The 14,238-nt window shown below is 39.6% G+C and overlaps 1 protein-coding gene across 2 annotated transcripts in view; it reads left to right on the forward strand.

Moving 5' to 3' along the window:
* The window catches only part of LOC150094598 (thyrotropin-releasing hormone receptor-like), a 208,342-nt gene that overhangs the window by 148,837 nt on the left and 45,267 nt on the right, over positions 1 to 14,238 (forward strand). Inside the window, exon 3 of one of the 2 annotated variants that reach the window (XM_090410978.1) lies at positions 1,453 to 1,542. The exons of the other annotated variant lie outside the window; for it this stretch is intronic. The gene's annotated coding sequence lies outside the window, so the exon portion shown is untranslated. The remainder of the gene's footprint in view (positions 1 to 1,452; positions 1,543 to 14,238) is intronic. 2 annotated transcript variants of the gene reach the window in all.

Consider the following 14,238-nt stretch of genomic DNA (forward strand, 5'->3'; position numbering starts at 1 on the left):
CTATCCGACTTCTTTAGGTTCCAAGGCTCACATCTATAAGTCGCTGTTGGAAAAACAGCTGCATCTAAATTCCTGAACTTTGTTCTTGTGGAGATAGATCCAGCCTTCAAGATTTTATACAAGTCCCTGAGTGTTATTTTAGTCATTCCTGATATTCTTGTGACGTCTTCTGAACAACAATCATTCGCATTAATTATGAATCCAAGGTACTCGAACTTTCTGACTTCCTCAATTCTTTCTCCATTAAGGTATACTTGTTTCTCAGAAGCTTCTCTGTCTATATTTCCTCTGAGAACCATAATCTTTTTCTTGCTAAGATTGAGCTGAAGTCATCTGTTCTTACTGGTCTCATTAACTTTGTCAAGGATTTGTCCTAGTTCTTCCTTGTCAATACAAAAGAGTTATGCAATATCAGCATATACCTCAGATTGCTTATCCATATAATAACTATACTAATTCCTGTCTTGAGCTCATCAATGCTATAGACATAATATCCTCAGCATAAATACTAAACAGGTAAGGAGAAATATGTTTCTTTGCTTAACTTCCTTTCCAACCTGAAGCCAATCAGTTAATCCAACATATTTTCTTACCGTGACTTCTTGCTCACTGTACAAGTTAGCTTTCAACCTGATTGTGTGTTGAGGAAAACTCATTATTTTCATTACTTCCCACAGTTTCACATGTGAACATAGTAAAAATCTCTAGAGTAGTCTATGAAACACATTACCACAGGTAATCTTTATACATTTCTATGACCTGTCTGAGGCAAAGGATCTAAATTCTGGTACTCCTGCCTTTCCTAAAACCTGTTTGTTTCTTAGTCGTCCCTGCCATCAACTTTGGCTTCAATCCTATTTAGACGATCTTTAATAAAATCTTGCATGCATGAGAGATTAAACTAATAGTTCAATAGTTATTGCAATCCTTCATATTCTTCTTTGGTATGAAAACAGATTTCTTCCAACATCTAGGCCATGGTCCTGTTTTTAACATTCTTGTAATCAATCTATGAAACACCCTTATCTCTCCATCGCCTTTGGCATTCGATCTGCACCCAGGACCTTATTGTTGTTAAGATGTTTAACTGCTCTTTCAATCTCATGTCTAAGTGAAGTAGGTTGTAGTTCCTCTGATCAGGTTTTCCTGGTGAGAGGACTCCACCAATTTTCCTCATCCTCTCTGATGGACAGTTCCTCACACTATTCTTTCTATCTGTTTTTGATTTCCATTTACTCTGTTATCTTTGATGACATTCAATTTGGACTTAAATTTAAATCTTTCAAATTTAAGCTGTTTAGATAACCCTGTAGTTTAGATAACCATTTAGATAACCCTTTTAAGTAGTCAATTTATTGTTTGTGTTTTATTTTTTTGTTTACAATAAGAATGGATTGAATTTTGAAAAACATTTCATAAAAATAAAGTAAATAATTTTTTTCGATTTCACAGGCGCTTTCTAGTACATGTATTATATATTGCTGTTTACTGCTGATGGATATGTGACGAGGGACAACACCAAAGGATGATCAAATCCAAGACGTAAGTTTTTACATTGCTTGCACAAATATCTATCGATATTAAGCGATTCAAAAAATTATCGGTGCAGAGAAGGAAAGGCGACTGAAATTGATGAATAATTATACACAAGACGAGCTTAGAAAACTTTAGCCGTAAAACAGTTTCTTCTTAAAATCTACACTCATCTGTGAAGCACCTGTTCATATGTAGAGCACAAGAAGAAAATATATATCATGTTCCGATATTTTAATTAATTTATCAATATCAGTTTCCACAGTTTCGCATGTGAACTGTGATTACTTTTTTTAATTCGCACCTTAACTTAAAAAAAAAAAAAACGACTCCATACACGCACAAAACAAACAAGGGATCAATGTCGTCTTCGCATAATATCTCTTCTACAAACTCCTTCTAACATGAAATGTTTTGCAAAACAACTTTGTTTACATTTTGTACCTTTTATACAATTTTATGCATTTCGTGTGTTCTAATTAGAGAAGCACGTAGATAACGTGTTAAAAGCAGGTGCTCTAGAAAGAGACAAAGCTGTTGTTTACGATACTACACCGTAGATATATTTAAAATTAGAAAATTGCTTCAGCAGTAACCTAATTTGTTACTATTTCATGCAAACAAACCACATGTTAGTGTAGTATTCACAAAATGTTTTGAAGTAGCAGTAAGACGTAGTACAAATGAATTCCGACTGGGCGATGTACTTTTATCATTACAAATGTTTCCATTATTTTCTCTCATGACCATTTCTCACTTCACACTTCTCTGTAGCGACCTCAGATCGCTTCTTATTCATCATCATCATTCGTATCAAGGATTTAGGCCTAGCATGGCCTGTTCCGGCCTTAGAAGTCATCGTTTATTCGTTTAAGAGGACGTCCTGGTTTTCTTCTTCCTAATAGCTTCTTACTCATTCTGATGAAAGAATGAAAAAAGTGTTAGAAGATGAAAGAAGTGTTAGAAGTTCTAGAAGTTAGAAGTTCTAGAAAGAATTATTAACATTTCTTCAAACAAGTGGGGGGAGTAAAATTTAAAAAAATAAATAGAAAATGCAATTGATAATTTATAAAAATCTTTCAATAGCTGATTTCTGAAATAAAACTATAATTTAAATTGTACTTATGTAAATGACACTGTGACTTTATAAGAGTTCTCGTATAAAGTTGCAAGGTCGTTTATTTAGTACACAATTCTAGTCTGTAATTTTATATGGTTGTCAACAATTAATATGATCGAATTTTGTGGATTTTTGCACTGATTGGGGGAAGCAGGGGGATGGCGTATTGAGACAAAGTAGTGATCAGCGATTTTGGTGTTAGTTCCAAATGAGATATATGTATTGGTGAGAGCCCGTATGTTGATATGGTCAATGCATGATTGTGTTAGTTAATTGTTGAGTCTTTTTTCTCTTGTTGAAGTTTATCGTAGGATTTATGTTGTACTCACTTAGTATATCAAGGTATGCGTTAGTGGTAGCAAGCATGGTCATGAATATGAGCTGATGTGTTGTCGGTTTCGATGCCGCTTAGCCATGCCTCTAATTCGTGCAGAAAGCCGAGTGGATTATTAAATGGGGTCTGTATATTATGTTTATCGTGCATTTGACGCTATGTTTGTCGTTATTTGTGATTTCCAAAAATAGTAGTGTTTTCGCATGTTCGAAACGTGTTTGTTTTTCCGTTACACTGTATTTTTCTTTTATAAATGCTGTGATTCCGCCCCCCCCCTTTTTTTTGATCTACATAAGGCGTAGGACTAGTAGTTATTAATGTTGTATGCGTAAGTTTCTGTCATTTATTGCAACTTCGATCAGGATTGGGACGTCTTTGTTTGTGAAGGTCTATATAGTTCAGCAGTATCAATGTAAACCTGTGTTTACATATACTCCTTATATTATGATGGCGAAGTAGATATTTGCGGAGGTGTTTTCTGTCCACTTCTTCAAAGACCTTGAACTTTACATTGCCTGACTGAATATGTTCACCCAGATTTGAGATTGCCATGCTATAGTTTTTAGAAATAATTTTAAATCTTGCTCTTAAGCATGGGGAGAGTTATTATAGCCTACTGTATTGGTAGACTGTTTAGGTCAGATTCCCTTCTGTCTCATAAATATCTGTTAATCCTTTGTCCATAGAACTTACAGTTTTTTTTTCTGAATTTGTTTTCCTCGCCTGGTATAAAAGATTTTTAAAGTATGGGATCCAGTGTTCACATACATAGATTGGAGTTAGGAGTTGCTTGCCTGTTAGGATAGATGTTGTCGGCCTTGTTTTCTTGCTTGCTGATAGAATGCGGTGTCTTAGACTTTTGCTGGTAAAACGATCGATGAATCGTGGTGGTCTCTCTTTATTTTTTGTAGTCCTTGGTTAACAGAGGTGATGTCCGTGGTTGTTACTGGAATGCGGATGGAATGCATTATGTTTGAGAACCATAATGTCTGTTTTGATTGTGGTCCAAGTGGGGGGTTACATTTTGTGATTGGGGGAATATTTCTGTGCAGTTCTTGGATGGAGTCTGCAAAGTATTGGTTCAAGTCATTTGCTAGTTGTTGGATAGGCTTTGCGTCTTTCATGAAGCTGTGTTTTATGGTTTCGGAGGCGGTGGTGTTGGGAGCACAATCTAGCATCTCATTGATCAGATGCCAGGTTTGTTTCGTGTAAATTGTTGTGTGCAGAGGTTAATTTGTCTCTGTAGTAGTTTCTTTTAGCATTTCTGATTTGTGTTGTAAGGCGATTCCTTGTTATCTTATATTCAGGTTTTAAAGCTGTGTTATTTGGATATCGCTTTAATTCTTCCCATAAAGAGTCCTTTCTGTAATAATAATAATAATAATAATAATAATAATAATAATAATAATAATAATAATAATAATAATAATAATTTTTAATATCGATATCATTGTTTATTATTATACATGGTATTTATAGTTATAAAGTTATAAACATTATTACATTTTAATACATTTACCTTTTATCACTACAAAATTATGGATACAAATTACTGAGTACATATATTCAGTTATTTCATTATTACATTTTACTGCTCAATACAAAATATTGAGAAGGTTAGTTTTTGATAAATATCCATGGTTTTTGTTGCTGCCACAGTGATTTTTTTTATTTTTTTATTTGTTTGTTTGTTCTGGTGGCATATCCGCTGTATTCCTGGAAGGTTATGCTGAGCATATCTGAGGAAGATATTAGATTGCGGCGGTTTCATAGTTTTGTTTCAGAACCCATGCTTGTGTCGATTTAACTGTTTACATGTATATATATATATATATATATATATATATATGTATATATATATTCTGAATGGAAAGAAGTCAACAGGCACCCCTATGGCTAAGGTGCTCGTGTAAGGAGTCTCGTGTTTGTGGCTGGTATAAATTGGAGAAATATGATGCTCCGAATCAGTGTAACTGTGCCCTGCTGAAATGGTGCAAAGAGAGTCTGCAGTAGGATGTGGAAGCTTGAAAAGCTTTGTAATGGATCGATGAATCACACTAGGCCCTCTATTGAACAGATGTATAGGTGTGAGTGGCGGATGCCCGTGGAATGTCTCTTAACAGTGTGCCTAACACCAACTATGAAATTTGGAGGTGGTGGTGTGATGATATGGTCCTGTTATTCCTGGTTTGACCTCGGAACTCTGTTTATGCTGACACGAAAATTGAGCTTCGTTATTTAACTAAACATTCTGGACAATAACGCAATGCATTCTATTTTGTGGCGTTTCTACAGAACTGACTATTGTCTCTTTCAGCAAGACAGCACCGTGTCATAAGGCTGCCGCTGCTGTAACTGCATGGTTTGTGAATTATGTACGTACCACACTAGACTGCCGCCACCCATCACAAAGCCCCGATTTGAACCCTATTGAACATTTGTGCGATGGACTGGAGCATCGTGTGTGGTCAAAGGTCCGCAACAGTTCAGGATCTCATTACATGTCTACGGGAAGAATCGTCCAAAACTCCAATGATCGCTATCGTACGTTTGTGGAACGTGTGCCCCTTGGGATATCTGCACTCATCGCGGCGTAATGAGGTCCTATATTTTATTAATAAGGGTGCCGTAACTATTTGTTCCTCACACCGTGGCGTCCAATGACTTCTTTTCAAGAATGGGATCTGCCTGCTGTTCAGGATTATGAAGTCAGTATTGTAAAATACTGACTTTTTAGGACAAGTTAGTTAATATCCTGTGTGCATATATATATGTAAACAGAACCTGATAACAGCTCCTTTTGATACTGCACAGGATACCGGTAGCTCTTGGCTGTGAGCTGATCCTATGCATGGGTGCGCTTTTTGTTTCCAAGTAAACTTTGAACCACAGGAGTAGACCTCCGCCCCCCCCCCTGCGATTTCGATATGTGCAGGTTTGTTCTACACACTTTCTGTGTTATTGTGTCAAACGCTTTTGTTAGGTCAATAAAAACAGCTAATATTATTCTGTTTTTATGTAATGCAGCGTTTAAACCACCCTACCGGCCATTATGGATCAAATACGCATCTTCATACACTTCGTATCCATCATATATTTCAATGTAATATCAATGGTATTACAATTTTCATATGCACTTCGCATCCATGATGACCTTGTCGACTATAGGCGTCTTGGCCGGTAGCGTGATTAAGTCTGCGAAATCTTCCAGGAGCGATTTCTTTCCTTTATTCTTCTGATAACCAAATCGTGTTTTGGGATGATGTGGATGATTTCAATGTATGTACAGAGTTCGCGATACACAATTATTTTGTTCTATTCCCTCAGCCATGTGACTGATGGGGGTATCTATATGCTAGCTTACTAGGGAAATGAATATGTGATTATGATCAAGGTGGTTTCCCGTTGCCGTACTATATCCTATGATGATATATCCGGATATATACGGATTATATCCGTATATATACGGATTATATCCGGGATTATATTGTGGGATGAAAAACCCCAGATAAACTAGTGACCCTGCTGTCCATGTCCAAGACCAGCTGACTTGGCTATGACTGAGGAAGATCCATAAGCTCCTCACATCATCGACGGGAATTGAACCTAGAACACTCCTTCCTAAGTGGATGCTGCTTTGGACAGGGCGACAGACATGAAACCATGTCAGGTCACCTGAGATGCGTTTCCGGTACACTTTGGGCCGAAATGCTGCTGAGGCAGTAAAGACAGCAAAGGAGAGGGCTTGTGAATCATTTGGAGAAAGATTAGACTCATCCTATGCAAACAAGGTATTTTGGCAGACCACCCCTCTTCGATGGAGGAAATCGTGCACAACAAGGGAAATTAATGTCAATTATGGTGCACTTTTAACAACCGAGAAGGATATCCTCCACAAATGGAGGTAATACTTTGAGGCAGTAACCCAGGTGGCCTGGCAGCTGTGGACATCCAAGAGGTGCAGATTGGGACGATGACTAGTCTCATAGAAGAAGAGGTCCATTTAGCAATAAAATCGATAAAATGGGACAAGGCTGGTGGTTATGATGAAATTCGACCCAAAATGCTAAAAGCCTTAAATAGAGACGGTGTTCTCTGGCTGACTCGAGTGTGTCAGACTGTTTGCATATCTGGGCGAGCACCAAAGCAGTGGCAGACAGGCATAATATTACCAGTCTTCAAGAAGGGAGACGAGAGAGATTGCAGCAACTATCGTGGCATCTCTCTGCTCAGCCTGCGTGGGAAAGAATATGCTAGGTGCTTGGAAAGAAGGTGCAGGAGCATAGTTGAGTCAAAGTCCCAAGAAGAACAATATGGCTTTCGTCCTGGTAGAAGCACAACTGACCAAATCTTCACTTTAAGGCAAGTATTTGAGAAATCTTGCGAATATGCCAAGAATGTCTACACATGTTTTGTGGACTTGGAGAAGGCATATGATCGGGTTCCTCGGGATAACCTTTGGCAAGTAGTACAGGAATATAAACTGGATGGCCAATTATTAGCAGCTATTAAGTCCCTGTATGAATGCCCCGAGTTTTGTGTCAGGGTAAACAGTAAAAAGTCTGAACCTTTCACAGTTTCTGTTGGTCTCAGCCAAGGGTGTGTTCTGTTACCCCTGCTTTTCATTATATTTATGGACTGGATCGAATTGAATCAGCAAGCGCAATATTGCAGGAGCTTGGGAGTTCGGTAGTATTGAAGCGGGAATTAAGCCAGAAGACAAAGCTGGCTGTCTTCAATACAGTCTATGTTTCCATCCTCACTTATGGTCATGAGATCTGGGTAATGACTGAAAGAATGCGGACACGAATCCAAGAGGCTGAAATGAGGTTCCTTCGAGGGGTTGCGGGGCTGTCAAGACTCGATAGGGTCAGAAGCTCTGCAGTTCTGGAAAGCCTCAATACTCAATCGCTGCTTCTCCGTGTTGAGCGATTACACATACGTTGGTACGGGCCCCTGGTCAGAATGCCACAATGGAGACTCCCTCAGCAGGCCCTCTTTGCCAAGCCAGAGGGTGGGAGGCCACGCGGAAGACCAAGGACTCGCTAGATAGACTACATCCAAAACCTTGTGTGGACATGTCTGGGACTCCCACAGAACATCTGAGCGTGGTGGCGGAGGATTGTGACCAAATGGAAATCACTCTTACAGCTGCTGTCCCCATAAAACAATTAGAAAAGGTGGGCCTTGAACATGGATGGATGAGTATTTTGCTAATTATGCAGTAAATTACTTATATGTATTTATGAAGTCACATATAATTTGAATCCTTGTTTCCAATGCTGTAAGTTTTATTTTATATAAGTAATTACTTTGTGAAATATAATTTTTGTATATATAAAAATATTGAATTCAACATACGTGCCGAGAGAACTAGTTGAAAATTTCAGTATTCACCATTCACTGATACACTGCATCAACTAATCGGATGGTGGCCGGGATAGAGTGTGTTATTAAATGCCGAGACACTCCACTGACTTGACCAGTTCATTAGCATTCACTTTATTATTGGAAAAATACAAAAATTATCATTTATTTTGGTAAAGTTACTAAAAGCTAGTATTTCGCGCTACATTTATCTCTGTGTACGCGATTCCTCCAAAACAAGGTCTAAACGGTCTAGAGAAATAATGCATTAAATTAAAGACGACATCTACATTTTGCTAAAACTTCGGACATCTTTTGTTGTAACACCAGAAGTTCAACTTTTCTTGCAAAAAGTGTTCAGAATTTATTAAAAAGGCATTACCTAAATTCAGAAGTTTACTAGTTTATATCCATCTCTCTCTCTCTCTCTCTCTCTCTCTCTCTCTCTCTCTCTCTATATATATATATATATATATATATATATTATTTATTTATTTTTTTTTTATTGTGAACATAACAATCTTATATACAGGATTAACCGGTTTTTGGTTCTCTGCAGTCAGACAGAGAGGTTACATGCTCATACTCTTGTTGAGATATGTTACATCGAAGTCACTTATAAGGCTAATTACATTTTTTTTTTAAATAAATTAAAGCCATTAAGAGTTATTTTAACATGATACTGTATAAGAAAATATATGTGGAAGAACATAGCAGTTACTATTGCACAATGTTATCTATTAACATGAGAGTGCCAGCTGATTAATTTTCGCACTGTTAAGCACAACAAATCTTCTTTCTTCCCCCTTTCTTTGGGGGGGAAGGTGTCACTTCTATGCTGGAAAGTGGATTATAATGCAGTCGCCCTGCTCAGCCAGGAGTTGATTCCGTGGATTCCATTCTTGGTGGAAAAGATCTAAGGTGTTGTTTTGCCTATGGTGGTGATGCTCGTGTAGGATCCGACTTCTCACCTTTTGTTGGAAGGCTGCAGTGAGTTGGTCAGCACAGCAACTTCACAGCCTCTCTCTGTGAAGTTGCTGTGCTGTCTGGCCTTGTATGTCTGAGGTAGAAGTTGTATATTACCGCTTTTGCGGTGATGAAAAGGTAATTGCAGAATGAATGGTTATTTGACTCCACATGGACGAGATTGAAATATTCCTCTTCTGTATGAAGATTACCACAGGTAAGAGCTGCCGTTTCCCGAGTCAAACTGATTAATTTAGTGTTGACTGGGCATTCCAAGTAGATATGCCGGACCGTTCCTAATTGGTAGCAGAAGAGGCAGTTATCTGAGACGTTTGAGTTAAATTTTCGTAATATAGTAGGAGTGGGTAATATATTATGCCGCATTCTCCACTGAATATCTGCGTCAGGTTTGATGGCTCTTGTGCGATATGGTAGATCCTATTGAAATAGTGTTTGATCAGATGATGCGGGATTTTCCAACAGAGTGCTTTGGTTCGACTGTTGTGTTAGTGTGCTGTAGATCTTGTTGGTGTTGCTGGGTGTAAGTTTCTCCCATGAGTTATTGGTTTTTATCAGAAAGATAGGCGCCAAAACTTCTGAGTTTGGAGGGCTAAGCCCCACTTCTGTTATGCTATCAGGCATAGCGGCTTGAAAAGCGGCCTTTACGGTGTCTATCTGCTCAGACTCATTCCCATATTCCAGGTTTTCGAGCGAATTTGGAAAGCACCAGGTGAGGCTTGGAGAAAGAATGTCACCCAACATCCTCACGTTTCGCCAGCTCCATGGAGGAAAGAAAAATTCTTTCTGAGTGATCGGGCTTCTTACCATCGTGTTGTGAAAGATGGGTTCCATGAGGATTTCAGGTAGGGATGCTGTCTTCACTGTGTGCTGGAGGTTTAGCTTCTTCCATCGTCGAAGGGCATCTTTGTAGAAGTTTGTTAAATTTACAGGCACTTGAGCTGTTGTCATTCTTAAGGTGGTGGAGAGAGAGAGACCTCTAGTGGCAGAAGTGAAAATATACTCAGTGGTGCATTTGTGTGATATTTCCTGTTGTAGGGCATTTATGAGAAATCGAGCGCGGAACGTTGTTATCCTGTTGTCAATGGAGACCAAATTTTGTCCTCCATCTTTGACAGAAGTACATAGCTGGGAGTAGGAAAGCCAGTTTGTTTTATTCCATATGAATCGATATATGGTTGACTTTATTTGTTTGATGAATTGCACTGGTGGCGTAAGAATCTTTAGTGTATGACAAAGGACAACACTGGTGGCTATTTGGTTAACGATTATTGTTCTCCCGCTTGTGGAGGCAGAGGCTCATATTGCTGCCCACGTTCCTAGAACTTGCTTGAAACGCTTGTTTAGTGTTTCCCAGTTCTTATGTTATCCACATAAGAGGGTGTGTTTCCTAGGTAAATCCCCAGGTATTTGTTTCCCTCTGTGGACCAGGTACCAGATATTGGGGAATCGATTCGGTTTTTCCATTTGCCACACCACAGTCCTATGGTTTTATGTGTTTAGTTTGGCTCCTGAGGCTGCCTGATATTGTTGGTATGCCATTTGTATGTTATGAAAGTCTTCTTCTTTGCGGGCTATGATTGTAACATCATCAGCATATGCTGTCAGGGTTATGGTTTGGTAGGGAAGTTTAGGGCGGCATGCTTTGAGCAGCATGCTGAGTCTACACAAAAAGGGTTCGATGGCAATTGTGTAAAGAGGACCGGAGAGTGGACAGGTAAAGTTGAAGAGGTAAAGGTGTTCAACGCGGTCGAAAGCTTTTTCTTGGTCTAGTGTTACAAGACCCATTGTTTCACTGTTGTTGTTCGCTATGCTTATGAGATCTCTTATGAGGTGTAAGTTTTCGTGGATAGATCTTCCAGGGATGGAATAGCTCTCATGACTATTTATTATTTCGCTCAGAGATGGTTTGAGTTTGTTGGCAATGGCTTTGGATATAATTTTGCAGTCGGTGTTTGTGATAGAGATGGGTCTCCAGTTTCCTAGTTTCGTCGCGTCTCCTTTCTTTGGAATGAGTTTGATAACTGATGTTGTCATATTGAGTGGAAAGCCATTGGTATTCGCTTCGACAAATACTCTGTAGAGGATAGGTCCAAGCTGTTCCCAGAAGGACTGATAAAATTCAGTGGTGAGCCCGTCTATGCCAGGAGATTTATCTTTAGGTAAGCAGGTGCAGGCAGTTTTCAGATCGTGTAACGTGATGGGAAGTTTTGTGTTACTCCTTGTTGTTGGTGAGAGTCTTTTCACATCGGAGAGAATTATATTCGTGGCCTCCATAGATGTTGGGTTGGCTTGGTACAAATTTTTGTAGTACTGCAAGGTATATAAGAGGATTTCGTCATGATTTTCTATGATGTTTCCATCATCTGTTTTAATAGCAGGTATAGTGGTGCACTCTTGTTGGCGTTTTTCTAGTGAAAAGAAATACTTTGTAGGGGCATCTGCGAAGTTAATATGTTTGCGTCGTGCTCTTATTAGTGCTCCTCTTGCAGAGTGCTCTAGGTGTGAGCGTATGGTGGCTTCTAGGGACTGGTATTCCTCAGATTCTGGATGATGCAATTGCTGTTGTTGTTGCAAATTTTTAAGTGCTGAATGCTTATTCAAATTTCTTCGGTGACTATATTTTTGGGTGAATACCTTAACTTTGGATTTAAAAAGCGACCACCACTCGGAAATTGATTGTGAAGTAGATATACAGTATCTCTGATGAGAGTTTCAATATAGATTTTAGAGGTTCTGAGATATTTTGTATCCTTTAGTAGGCTGTTGTTAAATATCCAGTATGCTCCTCCTTTGTATCTGGTGTGTCCAGGAAAGCAAATGTTAAGAAGGATGGAATCATGGTCTGATGCATGAGATAGATGGTATGTGACTCTCCTGATGTAGGGTATTGTGTGCATCGATGTGTAGTATCTGTCGAGCCGTGCCTGGTATAGGACACTGGTAGGACCACCTTTGGCTCTCCAGGAGAAAATTTTCTCATGTGGGTGCAAGTGTCTGAAGGTGTCAGTCAGCTCGAAGTCATTTATTACGTCCTGGAGAAGCTGAGCTAGAGAGTGTCGATGTTCTTGGCATTGCTGTCTGTCCATTGCAGGATCCAGAGTGCAGTTGAAATCCCCTGCCAGTATGATGTGGTCATTGACCTTGCTGAGGTGGTTTTTTGCACAAAATCCAGTACCTGCACTGCAAGCTGGTCATTTTGTGGGATGTATATGTTAATGATATATATTTTCTTTCCTGTCTGAGTTGTAATGAGTGCATATATTGCACACCCAGGAAAGGTATCGATTATTTCTACTTTTAGAGCGCTGTTTTGGTGAATTCCGATGCTGACTCCCGATCCATGAAGTTGTATGGCAGGACAGTGGTGCGTGGTATAAGGCCAGTTCTTCCAGTGTTGATATGAAGCTTTGCTGTTGCAATGGAAGTTTGTTTCCTGCAGCATAACTATTTCTGGCCGGTGGGCAAGGATATGCTGCAGGACCAGCCTGTTTCGCAGTGGTGTGGCACATCCTCTAGCGTTTAGTGAGAGAAGGTTTATTGAGGTGCTCATTATTTTTATGGTTTAGTTTTATTTGGTGCGGTAATCCACACTTCCGTTACGGATAGTTACGCTGCCGCTGGGATTCAAGCCCGTTTATCAGGTAGTATATCCTTTTCCTGAGATTGGTGCTTTTTCTCCCTCTTTTTCCTGCCAGAATAGTTCTTAATTCTTCCAGCTGGGTGATAAGGCCACTGATGTCAGCGGTGTAGTCATAGGCTGTCAGCAGTTTTTGTGAAGAGCCTCGAACTTTTTTAAGAAAGCTCTGAAGCTGCTCACTTGTAAGTGGGCCTTCAGTGTGAGGAAGACCTGCATTTCCAGTTTCCTCTTCATCATCTGAGGACTCAAGAAGCTCGATCTCTTCATCCCCCTCTACAGGCTGTTGGGAGGGTTCCAGAATGCTTGGAGGCAAAGGTTCCCTGCTGCAGCTGTGCTGGTTTGTCTTTGGCTTTTTTTCCGTTTTTGTTTCTTGCTCCTCTTCGTTATTTGTATCTTTATCAGAGTTAGTTAGTTGTCCTTTTCTCTAGGATTGCTTTTAATCGATGTTGGTGGAGGTTCTTTCGAAAGTTGGGTTTCTTTAGTGCTACCACTTGATTTTGTCTCCTCGGTACTGGACTGAGAGCTGTTTCCTTGAGATCTTTGTTGTTTGTTAGGGATGCTCTGTTTTTTGGGGTTGGCTGCTTGCTGCTTCTGATTCTCTGATCCGCTAGGGTTGGTAGTATTGTTAACCGGTTTCTCATTTCTGGGTATATAGCATAACTTCCTTACATGGCCTTCTTCGTGGCAGTAAAAGCACTGAGCAGCAACAGTAATATAAAAGGTGTAGGGTACTCCGTCTATTTCTGTGTTGATTATTTTGGGTATGGAGCCGATTGTATTGTCGCCAAAGTGCATTAGAGCCTGTCTTCTAAAGCTCTTGATGTGAGCGAATTCAGGCCTAGTTGTAGAGGTGCGTAGCGTTCGGATTTTACCTGTCACTGCGCCGTATTTTGATAGTAATCCGCGAAGCATTTGATGGCTTATTTCCGGTGGGACATTTGACACTGTTACTTTTGTGGGAGCAATTGCGATTGGTGAGACATTCACGTGGCATGCTCCGATGTCTATTCCCTTTTCAATTAATGTCTCAGACCAAGATGCGTTGTTAAAGTACATTTGTACGGTTCCGGCAACTCTTGAAATGTGAGTTATATTTTTTGGGGGAACATGTTGAGCTACTGTGTCTAGATACTTTTCCAGTGGGGTATTTTAGATTGCGAAAATTACAATTCCGTTATCTCGGGAAAAGCGGTTGGCTAGGTGAACGTTTGTACGCGCGGTGGTCGTTGTTGCAGTAGTATTAATTCGCGCGGAAGTTAG

The sequence above is a fragment of the Typopeltis vanoorti genome, chromosome 21 (genome assembly GCF_054136105.1).
Source record: "Typopeltis vanoorti isolate ZY-2024b chromosome 21, IOZ_Tvanoo_1.0, whole genome shotgun sequence".
NCBI classification, from domain to species: Eukaryota; Metazoa; Arthropoda; class Arachnida; order Uropygi; family Thelyphonidae; genus Typopeltis; species Typopeltis vanoorti.